General features: G+C 42.0%; 1 long non-coding RNA gene across 1 annotated transcript in view; it reads left to right on the forward strand.

The window, feature by feature from the left end:
- LOC125615267 overlaps nucleotides 1-14,299 on the forward strand; it is a 93,362-nt gene that overhangs the window by 40,612 nt on the left and 38,451 nt on the right. The gene's annotated exons all lie outside the window — the stretch shown is intronic.

Genomic DNA, 14,299 nt, shown 5'->3' on the forward strand with positions numbered 1-14,299 from the left:
GCCAGATAGCTTTCAAAGTCCAGGTTTCCCTTTGCCAAAGTTGATAAATGTGGTATAAAAGTTATCATAGTTGACGGTTAGTTTTTTTGCAGACTAGCCAAAACAGGAAGACTAGGTTGACTGTATAGCAGAGGCAGATGCATGACTGACCACAGGTCAGGAGAGTTATCCCAGAGCTGGGGCCGTTGGTGTGGCTTGAATGGAGAGAGGGGCAGTGTTCAGAATTGCTCTGCATTTACCCTGAAAGCCAATGAAATTAAAAGAAGGGAAAATAACACTACAACAATTTAGCCAAGAGGTTGGACAGGTCCCTGACACAAATCTGTGGAGGTCCTGGAGCAGAATCTACTGGCTGCCAGAATTTACAAGGAGGCCCTTGAGTGGAAGTCCAAGAGCATTAATTTCAAAAGTACAGGGGGAGGGGATGAAATCTTGGGGGCAGTGCAAAGGAAAGGTCAGCTGTTATGTTTTAGATAAAAGGTGTTGCCCCAAAACTCATAGGTGAGACAGTGCAAGAAGGTTTAGAGGTGAAATAGTTGGGTGATGACAGCCTTAACCCAATCAGTGAATTAATCCCCTAATAGGGGTTAACTGAGTGGGAACTGCAGGCTGGTAGGGTGTAACTGAAGGAGGTGGGCATTGGGGACATGCCTTTGGGGTATATATTTTGGATGTGGCAAGTGGAGTCTCTCTCTCTCTCTCTCTCTCCTTTCTAGTGTGATGTCTTGATCTGCTTTCCTCCACCACACTCTTCCACCATGTTGTTTTGCCTCGCCTTGGCACTGAGGAATGGAGTTAGCCATCTATGGACTAAAACCTCTGAAACCGTGAACCCCCAAATAAACTTTTCCTCTTCTAATTGTTCTGGTCAGGTCTTTTGGTCACAGCAGTGAAAAAGTTGACTAAAATACCAGGGAAGCATGGGAGCATTGGTGTCACTGGAAGATCCTTATTGGTCAGTACATGATGTAACATTGATTGCATATTTAGAAAAGAATGAAAATATGTTGAAAATCTTATGGAATGATTAAAAAAAAAAGGAAAGAGATCTAAGCTCCCCCAGTTATGATGAAGAGGGCTGTGAGTTAAGAATCTATAGGGTCTCTGTTATTGTCCTGAAGAAAAGCCACACTTTCTGACAGACATGACTTTCTGGACACTGTGCTGCAGTGTAGGGACCAGGTGTTCATCAGCACCTGCTAGGTCTTTATTAAGCAGAGTGCTGTGCTTGGGTTCAGAAGTTTTCTAGATCTAGCAGGGTTCAGTAAGATAATAATGACACAGGTCAAGTAAAGCAACTTTATTACAGGCAGCAAGGACCAACAGAAGCTTAGACTCCCAAGGCTCAGAAAGGTGGATGGAAGCCCTCTTCACACTGCAGCTGGGCTTTATGCACTCTGCTCTGGATTTTATGCTCTAGGGGACACTTAAGATGGTTAAGCCAAGCATTGAAAAATATCCTGGTATGGGAGGGAAAAGAACAAAGTCCAGGGCTGTTCTGACTATTTCCTCATTATCTTAGGATGCTGTATTCTTCGTATAGTCTGCCTGAGAATTGCAAAGTAAGAGAGAGTTGGCCAAGTCTGCTTGGGGATTTGTCTTCTTGTGTAGTTGAGGATCTTTCATCACAAGACAACACCCTCTCTCCTGAAAGTACACATTTACTGTGTACTTTCTGATTCACTGTGTACTTTCTGATCAGTACTTCAGGTCAATATGGATCATGGAAACACCTTTTCTCATCACTGGAATGACACATTTCCCACTGAAACTTAACTCATTGTCTTTATTTATTTATTTATTTGGTACTGGGGATTGAACCCAGAGTGCTCTATCACTGACCTACATCCTCATACCCCCCACCCTTTTTTAAAATTTTTTTTCATTTTGAGACAGAGCCTCTCTAAATTGCTGAGGCTGGCCTCAAACTTGTGATCCTCCTGCCTAGCCTCCGAGTTGCTGGGATTACAGTGTGTGCCACTGTGCCTGAATAACTCATTGGCTTTCGGGACCAAGTCATCTTCCTGTGAATTTAGATTGCGGGAGCCAGCTTTTAGTACCAAACTCCGTCTGAAGAGTTGTCTATCTAAGCTCTTGGCTGATGGCGCTGAGAGCCACACCAGGGGTTTAGGACCCTGTAAGGCTCAGTCTGAAACGGGCAGTCCCATCTTATAGCTCCAAGACCACCAAGGAGTGCGGGTGTGCAGATCTTGCCAAAAATGAGCTGAAACTCAGAGACAGGCAGTACAAACTGATTGCTGGCTGGGAGTAGTGAGTCCTAAATGTCAGTGGATTCTAGAGTTCATGAATAAAGGGGGTATGAGAGAAACCTTTGGCCTTGGGGAGCCCAAAGGGTGGGAGGGTGATGGGGCACCAGTATTATCCACTGTCTCTGGCTTGCTTGCTGTTCCTGAAGAGTTCGGTGAGAAAGAGACTTGGGTTTGTACCTCCAGGAGAAGTGCTACTCCATTCCAGCAGCCAGGGGGGCTCCCTGGCTCAGGGTCTATGGCTCAGGATGGGTGGCTCCCTCCCATGTGTTGCAGTGAGAAGGGGTGTGGGGGAGATGCTCGGCTCCTAGTGTACCGTATTCTCTTTTAAATCATTTACTCTTCATACTGGAGGATGAGGATGTAGCTCAGTGGTGGAGTACTTGCCTGGCATGTGGGAGGGTCTGGATTCAATCCCCAGTACTGCCAAAACACACACAAAAAACAAAGAGCAACCTCTGCCCCCCAACCTCATACCATACTTTCACATAAAACTAGCACTGTAATTGTTGCAAGCACACACCATTTCTGCCCCCAAAGCTGGTTCTAATTAATCAACAAAATGCTGATGGAGCATCTGCAGGAGGAGCATTGTGCTAAACACTGTAGGAGATTAAGGATTTACAGCATAAACTCCTCCTTGTACCCAAGGAATTTATACTCCAGCCAAGGAAATAGGACATGCCAATGAAACACCTAGAAAACAACTGCCCCCTCCCCCACCAAGTGCTAAACTAAGCAAGATTTATCCACACCTCTCACCCACCCTTCCATTGCTTTTTCTCCCACAGGAACTTTCAACCCTGCTGCGTTGGCAGAACTCTGGGGGCACTACGCAGATGATATGAGTCTTTCCCTAGTGCCCCACTCATTATTTATCCCATGGAACTTAGTCATTGTATATAAATAATTTCTCTGCATTTTTTCATCCCTTCCCTTCTCACAGGGCTCCGTGGGGGAAGGGGTAAGGGGACAGTGAGGGTGGCAAGGGGAGGGATTGGTTTTGTGTAGAGAGATGTTCAGAAAGATGGATCCTACAAAGCAGTACGTTCAGATGAAATAGGTTTAATTTTTTTGACCACCTTTGGTTAAATGGAACGGGCCTGGTTAGTAGAGTGAGTCAGATGTACCTTGTTAAATCAATAAGCAACATACAGAAGGAAATGGGAAGCCATCAGGAGATCTGGGTGTCTTGGGGCTCCTCTGGTTGCCTAGTAGCTTTTCCATATTCCCTTGCTTTGTCTTTATACCCACATCCTTCAAAGAAACATTTCCCCTCTGCTTTTGCTAATGGATCTCGTTCGTACACGAGTGTGATCGTTTGTGTGTGCTCCTTTGAACCAGGCAGGTTCAAGAGAGTGACAAAAGCACTACTGCAACCAGCTTCTGCTATTGGGTCAGGCTTTCTTAATAGGAAAGAATTAAGGTCTGTACAATATTAACTGAGTGACTATTTTCTCAGTTCTCCCAAGGATGTTTACATAGCTAGTACAGGCCTACAGACAGAAGAGATATAAATTAAGTCATTACGTTCAATTGATGCCTTTGGGCAGTACAGCCTCGTTTGCTCATGGAACCAGATCCAGCATGGCTGCTCCAGGTCTTAGTTCAAGAGTCTTGACCAACACCTGGACTCCCTCCTTTTCTTGGCCCCTCTCAGTTGCCATAGCTGATTTGTAAGGACTTCTTGAGTTTGACAGTGTAGACTGAGTGCAGCTGGAGTTTAAAGGAGAGACCAGAGTTCTGTGGGGGACAGGGTGCTGAGTTTTAGTGTTATTAGACATACTAAGGACTAACATTTATTTAGCAGTGAAAAATTTTATTTTATTTTGGGGCTCAGTTTCAGAGATTTCAGTCCATAGATGGCTGACTCCATTGTTCCGAGCCCAAGGTGGGGCAGAAGGGCTCGACAGAAGAAAGCAGCTCAAGACACAACAACCAGGAAGTAGAGAGAGACTCAACATTAAATAGGCAATGAACTTGGAGGAAGGATAAGACTCTTAAACTTTGCCCTCCTCAAGGCAGGTGCCTTGAATTGGCCACACATTTGAGTACTAGCTTTCCTTTGTAGTATGGAGTTGGAGCTGCCAAAGCCCCAGGACAGAGGAGCCATTGGATGGGGAGCTGGGACCACTACAGGAAAATGATGATAGAGAGAGAGAGGAAAGAAAAAACTTATCTGGCTACTTCCTATGTCTAGACCTCAATCTCTGGCTTATGCCACCCCTTGCCTCCTGCCATTCTAGCTGGATGATAGTTGGCAGGAATAAATGGGGAATAGTTTCAGAAGGATGGGGAAGAGATCTGAGCAAACAGGCAACGATTGGCACAGTATGAGTTAGTAAATATTTGTTGCTTGCATGAATGAATAGGTATATAGATGAGCATTGAAAATTGGCTGCCTAAGCCCGGTGCGGTGGTGCACTTCTGTAATCCCATCTACTCGAGGCTGAGGCAGGATCACGCCTCAGCAACTTAGCCAGATCCTGTTTTTTTTTTAAAGGCTTCTCATAATTTGAAGTAGTTGCAATCCTCCCATTTATAAGCTGTCAAAACAATTCTATCCTTTACTTCTCTGCTACAGTTGCCACTGTGTCTTTTTGAGATGTATGTTTTGAGTGTAAATGCAGTGCATAAAGTTCAAAGGAGACAATGAAACCCTGGGGGTGGCAACTTCATTCTAGTCAACTTTGTTCTGAATTGTGTGAAATTAAAAAAAAAATTTCCTCTGCTAGGAGTGCCCAGTATTCTAGTAAAAATGTAGGCCATTTAACATTATTCTGTTTGGAATTCAACCAGCTTTCTTAAGCCACAATTTTTAAATCTTCAAGAATAATGTGGCTCAAAGTAACAAAAGCAACACTTTGCAGGCACAGTCTGTCCCTTGTGGGTTGGTCCTTGGGGAGTTTCAGGTCACTGTATAGAGCATCTAGAGGTTTCCATCCATCCCAGATGGGCTTAGCGCCTTCCTGGATGCAAAGAAGGTGGTAATGACAATGTCTGTCTGCCAGAGGGCCAAAGGGCCTCCCCTCACAGTCCAGACTGGGCTGAAATTTGGTGCCTCAGCCACACCTTGTCATAGCGCTGCCTTGTGGGGTCTTCTCTTAATTGTCTCATGTGTTGGAGCAGATCTGGGGGAGGAGAGACTCCCATAAGGGAGGAATTTTCTATTCTATTCTCTTATTTTCACTCTCACTGCTTCATTTTATGCTTAATAATAGCTGGTTTGAAAAATTTAAAATTGGGGAAATCAGAGTGGGCTGTGTGTGTACATGTGCACACTCATACACAAACACATATATGTACTTTTTTTTTAGGTGGGGTAACAGAAAGTGGGGATAATTCTGGTCACATCAATTAATGCCTGAACTTTCAGCTTAAATATTATTTAATGTCATAGAAATTCAGAGCTGGAAAAGTGACCTTGGAAATAGTTTAGCATTCTTTTCATTTATAGCTAAGGAAACTAATGTAGCCTCTGGTGCTTGCAAGATGCCTGGGAGGTTCAGAGACTTTAGGAACACATCTAAGAAGTGGTGATTAAAGGGTCTGTGATAAGATTTTATTTCAGTATTCTGAGCTTGTTTCTCTTTTCTTGCGCCTGAGACTTAAACATCAATAACAAAGCCCAAAAAGGTATTCTTCAGTTTTCTTTTTCTTTGCAGTGGTATGGATTGAACCCAGGGTCTTGTGATTGTAGACAAATACTCTACCACTGAGCTATATCCCCAGCATCAGTTTTCTATAAGAATATTTAGCTCTCTGGTTCTAATACCATCTGTGGTATTTGAATTCTTTCCAAATCTGTTGAACAAGAGGCTAGAAAGGACTGACATGTTAGGAATATTATCTAGGAAACTGGAGTGTGAGTAGAAGCCCAATCGAATTCCCAATTCCAAATTCTATTAAAATTAATTATTTTTTTCTCATTCCCGGGGATTGAACTCAGGGGTGCTCAACCACTGAGCTACATCCCCAGCTCTCTTTATTTTCCATTTTGAGACAGTGTATTGCTAAGTTGCCCAGGCTGGTCTCAAGCTTGAGATCCTCTTCCCTCAGCTTTTTGAGTAGCTGGGATATAGACTTAAACTCTGCTAATTTTAAAAAATTTACTGAAGAATTTCCAGCAGTATAGTAGAACCAGTCACGAAGGCAATTTAAGGGAAAATGCATTCAACTGGAAATACTGATATAGGTTTCATAAAAAAACTCAAGAAAGAGCAGTGAACCTACAAAAAACTTTTAAAAACTTAATCCACAGGGGAAAACACACAGAATTCAGAAAATGTTTGGAACCTCTTTTCAAAGAAACAAAGTAGACACTATGTCATTTTAATAATTTAAATAATTTGTTATTTAAACAGAAGCATAACAATTCCTTATTGTTGTATTCTGAGAAAATCAGAATAAAAAGAAGGTAGTGATCGGTGCAAAAGACACACTGAAAATGTTATTTAAGCTTGAAAAAGCAGGGGCACCTAAATCAGTTAAAAAAGACATGAGCACTATATCCAGACGTTAAAGAAACTAAATTAAGAAATGAAACATTCAGGAGGGCACATCTGGAAGGAAAGTTTAGCATTGCAGTTTCTGAATGGTTAGAGATCCTGGATGATCTGAACAAATATAAAAGTCTAAATCAATAACTAAAGATGCAACAACACATTTTTTTCAAGAACCATTTAGAGATTAGACTTTGAAATAAAGAGACATATAGTCTAAGTAATTATGAACATAGGAGGAGAAACTTTGTATTTACAAGACAGTTCTCACACTCATACATCCTTTCACTTAGTGTGAGGTGGACTGATACTCTTCTCCCCTATCACTGATAATTTAAACTCCTAGAAGCTAAGTGATTTGTTCAAGGAATACATCAAGTAAGTGAAGAGCCCAAGTTCAAGTCCAGGTATGGGGAAGAGGAATCTTATACACATTTTCAATAATAAGGCAAACACATCTGCAATAGCATGCAAATGAAAAATGACTTTTAAAAGAAGATAAATTGGAAAGACTGTTGCCTTTTCTTGCAACAACAACAAAAAGCTCAGTGGATATGGAACAATATAGAGGGGTGAATGTGCCAACCTCATTCTTGACCTTTACAAACTGCCTTTCCAGTGGGATACAACACCTCTAAGCACTTCAGAGTCCTAGAAATCCAACTAGTCACTCTGAAGCTGGTTAAACACAAACTGAGACAGAAGGTGTTGACCTGAGTTATCTATTACAGAAATGTATAGAGGAAAACATTATGAGGAAACATTTTTTGGTCAATAAGTTATATTATTATTATATTTGATGGAATAAAAATAAGGCATGTCATCACACCTGTATGAGGCATGGTAAATTGTTTTTGCCTAAGAGAGTTATTTGGGTCAATATGGTTCAAATCACTCCCTAGGTTTGATACTACCTGTGTAAGTCAGTTTTACATTACTATAACAAAAACCTGAGATAAATCAGCTTACACAGAGAAAAGGTTTATGTTGCCTCATGGTTTTTGAGGTTTCAGTTCACGGTTGGTTGACCCTGTGGCTTTGGGCCTATGGTGGGGCAGCGCATATGGTAGGGAGCAAATGGCAGAGCAGAACTGCTCACCTCATATCTAGGAAGCAAATATTCCCAATATCTCCTTCAAGAGCATGCCCCCATGACTGGAAGACCTCCTTTGAAGCCTCACCTCATAATATTTCCACTGTCTTCTGCCGCAGTCCGGCTGCAGCAAAATAACCGGGGGGTGACGAACAACTTGTGTAGATTGATACAGCAGGAGTGGGAGCCATTTATTGTAGGACAGGAGGGGTATATATGCATTACACACAGCTTATCTTAATTAACATAAACTAGATACAGCAGTCAACCAATAAGGAATCTCCACACTTAATGGCTTGCTGGTGTTACTTCACAAACCACTCCCTCTGGCAAAATGCCAGGCGCCATCTTGACTTGTTTACAAACCCTAACAGTCTTCCAATAGCACCAACCTGGGACGAACCCTTTAACATATGGGCCTTTGTGGGGGAGGTTCCAAACTATAGCACTACTACTCTGGGAACTTATCCTAAAGCAATAATTCAAAGAAGAAAAAGTTATAGATGGTTTTACTGATATTATTTATAATTGTGAAAACTTAAAGTAAAAAAATGAAGGATTGGATGTTAGCCCACATTAATATTATACAACTGTTTAAAATAACAAAAATGAAATATGTATATGAAATTATCTACAACCAAACTTTTAGCAATACTGTGATGGAACAATGAGAAATGTGTGACTGCAATAAAAATTGGAATGCCACTTAGAGAAATGACAGGATTAATTTAAGGTGTGGGATTGAAGTTGGAAGTAGAAAAGTTCTTTAAATACTGTAAAATTTATAAGTGGTTAAGAAACTGCTAATGCTGCCACTGAAGCTTGGACAATCCTACTTGGGTCAGAGGTTCACACACTACTTCTAGGAGTGAAGTGTAAGAAACTGTTTGCGGTCTCTGCTGTTGAGAAGGGGAACTGGGCTTGTGGGCCTGAGAAGCAGGGCTAAGAAGAGACCACTTTATACTCTATACCCTTTGGTGCTTTCTGAATTTTGTATCCTGTGCAGCTGGCATCAATTTCAGAGTGACATTTAGGTGCAATAAATCTACATTGATTTTATTTCTGATCTGAGAATTGGCCAAATGGTCTCATGATGAGACAGAATAGTCAAAATCAGTGTGGTATTGGAAAATTCAGGAACATGTGGTTACTGTGCCACAGATGGAAGGACGGGAGAGTGGAGACAGCACCAAGGCTAGAAGAACAGTAGGGAGAGGGTCTTCCAGGAGTCCCCCTGAAGCAGCGGGGACCAGGTAGAAGAATCCTGAAGTGGGGACCAAGGAAGCAGATGATGCAAAGGATGATCAGAGATAGTGGCAAAAGCTTCAGAGGAGGTGGGAAGGGGAAGGGTGGCAAGGAGAGGGAGATGTGGGGTGGATTCAGTGGAGGCCAAGATCTCTTGATATGGTGTAGAGTGGACGGAAACCAAAGTGTAGGTCATGCAGTGGGTGGCCACTCTGGCCAGACATTTTGGGTATATAATGTAGGGGACACTAGGGAAGCTTGAAGCTGAGGATCCTGCTGGGGTGGGTTGCTGAGGTCAGTGTGAACCAGGGAGGGGCAGACTCACCAGGCTGGCCCTCTTGGTCCAGTGGTGCTGGGGTAGCTGTGGATCTTCTCTTAAATGAGGGATAAAGTGGAAAAACAGAAGTAGCAGTCAGAAGGTCTAGGTTTAGGTATTGCTTTGAGGACCTTTTCCATGACCTTCATCACTACTTTGTCATTCTTAACTATGGGTAATATTAGCTGCCTTTTGGAGGAAGAATGAGATAGCCACAGTGAGGCCGCCTGCAAGAACTTTGAAATAGGAAGATAAGTGCTCTCTGAGCTGCAAACAGTAAAACCAACATAATGGATCAAAGCAGAGAAGAGTCTGGTCCCTGTACAGAGGCAGAGGGACTCTCAGGCCACTTCAGTCTGCCTGAGCCTGGATGAAGACATTAACTTGTTCATCAAAACAAGGGCTGAAGAACCACAGGCCCCTGAAAGAGGAGAGTCAGGTGTCCATGTTGCTCAGGTGTGGGTGAACCTTGGTGTCTCTGGGCCCAGGAACAGTGGTAGTATTTTGGTGGGTAGGGATGTATTAGGCTACTAAGACCCCACGGAACACTCGAGTCATGGTAGTACTTTTCTGAGTGGATGCTCATCAAGTACCCTTTCATGGCATCATTTGGCTTCTCACTGAGTCTGCCCCTCAGGCAGACTGAAAATTTGTTGTCTGTTTTAGTCAGAATTCTCTAGAGGAACAGAGCCAACGGTATAGTATATGTATTATAAAAGAGAATTTATTATTGTTTACTAAAATAGTTATAAGTACCAACTTTGGAACTAGGTTCAAATTCTGGCTTGGCCACCTCCCAGGTGGTGACCTTGAGCAAGTTACTTGAACTTCCTGTGACTTAGTTTCCTCATGTGGAAAGTGAAGCTAACTAGTACTTGCCTTATACCTGTGAGGAACAATGAGTTAAATCATGTAAGAGTCCTTAGTACCTGCCACATGGTAGGTACTGTACACGCATTTGTGGCACTTATGGGAAATTTCTGATTTGTCATTTAGGCTTCTCCTCCTTTGAGTCTGTGAGCTTGCCACCTAGGAGTTTCTAGAAGCAGGGCTTTCTAGGTGGAAGACCTGGTTTGCATGAGTCTTGGAAGGGGGACAGGCTGCAGGCAGCTGGGGAGGATAGCCTAAGTGTATGTGGCGGAATGGTGGGAGAGAAGACACAGCAGTTCAACTGGGGCCATATCCCATGAATGTGAGCAAGAGCAACTGTGATTTTAACAAGTTTGATTTCAACATATGGGCCATGGGTATCCCCTGAAGAACTTCAGGTAGGTGAGAGACAAAATAAAAAATGCATTTTAGATTGTGAGATCCTTGAGAGTAGGGGAGGTGTTTTATTCAGCCTTGTGGCTTCAGTAAGTAACCCATCATTTTAGTCTGTTGTTTTTATTTATTTATTTAGTACCAGGGATAGAACCAGGGGTGCTTAACCCCTGGGCCACATCCTCAGCCCTTTCTTTCATTTTGTATTTTGAGACAGGGTTTTTATAAGTTGCTGAGGCTGGCCTTGAACTTGTGATTCTCCTGCCTCAGCCTCTCCAGCAGATAGGACTACAGGTGTGTGCCACCATGCCCAGCTCATTTTACTTTTGGTAAAAGATCAACAAGCATTTGGTAGAGGAATGAAAGATAATGCTGGGGACCATGGAGAACAGATGGTCATAGGGAGACTCCCACAGGGTTTTTACAGTTGCCCAAATGGGGGGCAATGAGGGTGTGAACAGAAGCCGCAACAGGGGTTGGTGAGGAGGTGACACTGGAGACTCCAGTAGCAGAATCACAGCATTTGATGACTGATGGGAGATGAATGACGATAAAGCAAAAATGATTTATGATTTCCAGGTGGTGGCAAAACTATTAAAAATGAAAGGGATGGGGCTGGGGTTGTGGCTTAGCGGTAGAATACTTGCCTCGCATGTGCAAGGCCCTGGGTTTGCTCCTCAGCACCACATAAAAATAAATAAATAAAATAAAGGTATTGTGTCCAACTACAACTAAAAAAAAATAAATAAAAAGAAAGGGGGCTGGGGATGTGGCTCAAGCGGTAGCGCAGTCCTCTGGCATGCGGGCAGCCCGGGTTCGATCCTCAGCACCACATACAAAGATGTTGTGCCCGCCGAAAACTAAAAAATAAATATTAAAAATTTCTCTCTCTCTTTAAAAAAAAATAAAAAGAAATAAAAAGAAAGGGAGTTGGTGGGTTGTGCCTTGCCTGTAATCCTGGGGATTCGGGAGGCTGGGGTAGGAGAATGGCAAGTTCAAGGCCAACCTCAGTAATTTAGTGAGGCCCTAAGCAAGACTAATGTGCTTAAGTCTAGGACAATAATGGAATATGAAGTACCTGGTTGATGTAAATGAGGTTTTTTTTTTTTTTTTTTTTTTTACAATTTTGCTGGCAAGCAAGATTATAATCATTAATGCTTCTGATTAGCTCTTGAATCTTTGAAGGGACCAATGGTTGCAGTTTCAAGATTGGATTTAAAAAAAAAAACATGTCCACAGTTTTCACTTACATATTTTAGGTTGTACATATTATTATGAGACAAGTGTGAAAAGGTGTATATAAGCAATCTGATTAAATTTAAATGTTAAAAACACAACTATGTACTGCTGTATGTGGTGCATGGCCCCCACCCTGAGGCCTCTTGCTAAGTGGTCTGGCAACAAGACAACTCTCAGATTCAGTGTTCCACGGGACGAAGACTCCCAAAGTCTCCAAGTCCTAGAAGCTGTGACATTTGAAAGAGAATTCCCCTAAACAGTAGACACCTAAGATTGAGATTGCTTGGTGTGTATGTCTAAGATATTTATTCCCCTCTGAGAGGTCACCTTAATGCACATCTCATCAAAAGGAAAAATACCAAGGGGAGGGCTCCCTCTGCTGTATGTTCCTCCTGGTACATTTGATTCCATTGGTCCATGAACATGTTTCAGCAAGAAACCAGGCGGGCAGGGGCTTGGCCCTGCTGACCCTGTTTCCAACAGTCCCAGCTGGATGGTGTTTGCCCTGAGCCCTTTACATCAACAGTTGTACAGTCTTATTCCAGACACTGAGGAAAGAACAACGGATTTCTAAAGATGAGGAGGCACACTTGGTCCTCTGGCTGCAGCATCATAGATAACTAAAGTCTATCTCAGCAGAGGGAAATCTACTGCTTTGTCTCAAAAGGCATGGGTTTTAATTATTCCAACCATCAGATTAGCAAAGCTCTAATATTACTTTTCAAGTGGCACAGGACTTTATGAAGATCTTGTAAAATAAATTCCAGCCACAGTGTCCAATTCACAGAATCTAAAAGACTGCTATTTTCTTTTCTTATTATTTTTGAAGGAAAAAAATTAGATCTCTCTCTCCAGGTTGCCTAAATAATGGTGGTGTATTTTTCCCTCTAATGGCATGGAGAGAGACCACCTTCTGCTAGCTTTATTGATCAGGTTTGAGTTAATGATAGTGGTTTGTTTGAAGTAGGTTTTTGCATGTGTATGTTTGAGGTGAAATTCATGCAAAGAGACAGGTAGAATAGTCCTCTGGGTTTTCACTGTGACCAAGAAGGTTTCATCTTGGGTTTTTCAACCTTTCTATTTTTTGGGGAATGAAAATAGCACTTAGAAATCCTGTTTGGCTTTGTAGTGGCCCAATTACTGGTGATCAAATAATAACAAGAAACTTCATCAATGACATTACTAGGTGAGTATAGCTACATTTATATAATTATAAGGACAAGTTACATTTTTTTATAGGTGAAAACTCTAAATGCTTGTTAAAGCACTTTGACTTTGTAATTAATTAGTTTGGATACACCTTATACTGGTAAATGTCACCTGTATCTCTGAACATTGTTTGTTTTGGAAAAAAGCAAACAGTTATGTGAGAAAGTACAGCATTAAAAATCACATGGAAATAAAACCTGGCCAAAACACATAGACTATAAAATGTATGTATATTGCTTATGTACACATCCTGTGTGCTGTACACTTTCTTCCTTCTACTCTGTGCTAGAGAATACTATCATTCTTTTCTTTATACTCAGGAACACAATTAATAATGACATACTTGAAGTGATCTCTCAAAAATCTTGCCAAAGCTGACCAAGAGTGGGAACCTATGCATAGTCTTGATGGCACAAAATAAAGAGAAATAGACCAGGAAGCTGAGGGTAGGGTCAACTCCTCTGCCCTGTGGTTCTTGCAAAACCAGTCTAAAGCAGCTGACAGTGTTGGCTATGGGGGTGGATCCTAAAGTGAATGATGAAGTCTGGAGACTTTGAAGTGAATTGGCAAGAGCTCTGAACCCATCAGCACAAGGAGGAAAAGGCTAGCCATTCCTTTTCTTGCTCTAACTTCTAATCATAAAAAAAAGTTTGTGTGTGTTTTTATGGAGGCAGTGATTAGAATATTCTTGGGGGTGAAGGAAAACGTGGTAAAAAGGCATTTGCTACATAGGGGTAGGAAACAAATTGAATTGCTCCATGACTGGTTGAGTTCTTCCAGCAACATCTATGATAAAGAGTTTAGACAATTGGGTATTTTTCTCCTGGACAATTATTATTACACATTTGATTACTGGGACCAGAAGCATTGTCACTGTGGACATCATGGGTGGGAACTATTATTGAGCATCATTTATGGGTGCTGGGGAGGTAGCTCAGTGGTAGTGTACTTGCCAAGCATATACAAGGCCCTGGGTTCAATCCCCAGCACCCCTCCCCAAAGAATTTCTAATGAGATGTTACTCTAAGTTATGAAAAATTTTATGATCAGATTTGAATCACAATGATTACCATGACCCAAAGACTTTTACTGGCAGAATTTTAAAATGATGTGCTAATCATAAACACCAGTATCTTGCTAATTAATGTGCTTTGTTTGGCATATT

The sequence above is a fragment of the Marmota marmota genome, unplaced genomic scaffold (genome assembly GCF_001458135.2).
Source record: "Marmota marmota marmota unplaced genomic scaffold, marMar, whole genome shotgun sequence".
Classification (NCBI taxonomy): Eukaryota; Metazoa; Chordata; class Mammalia; order Rodentia; family Sciuridae; genus Marmota; species Marmota marmota.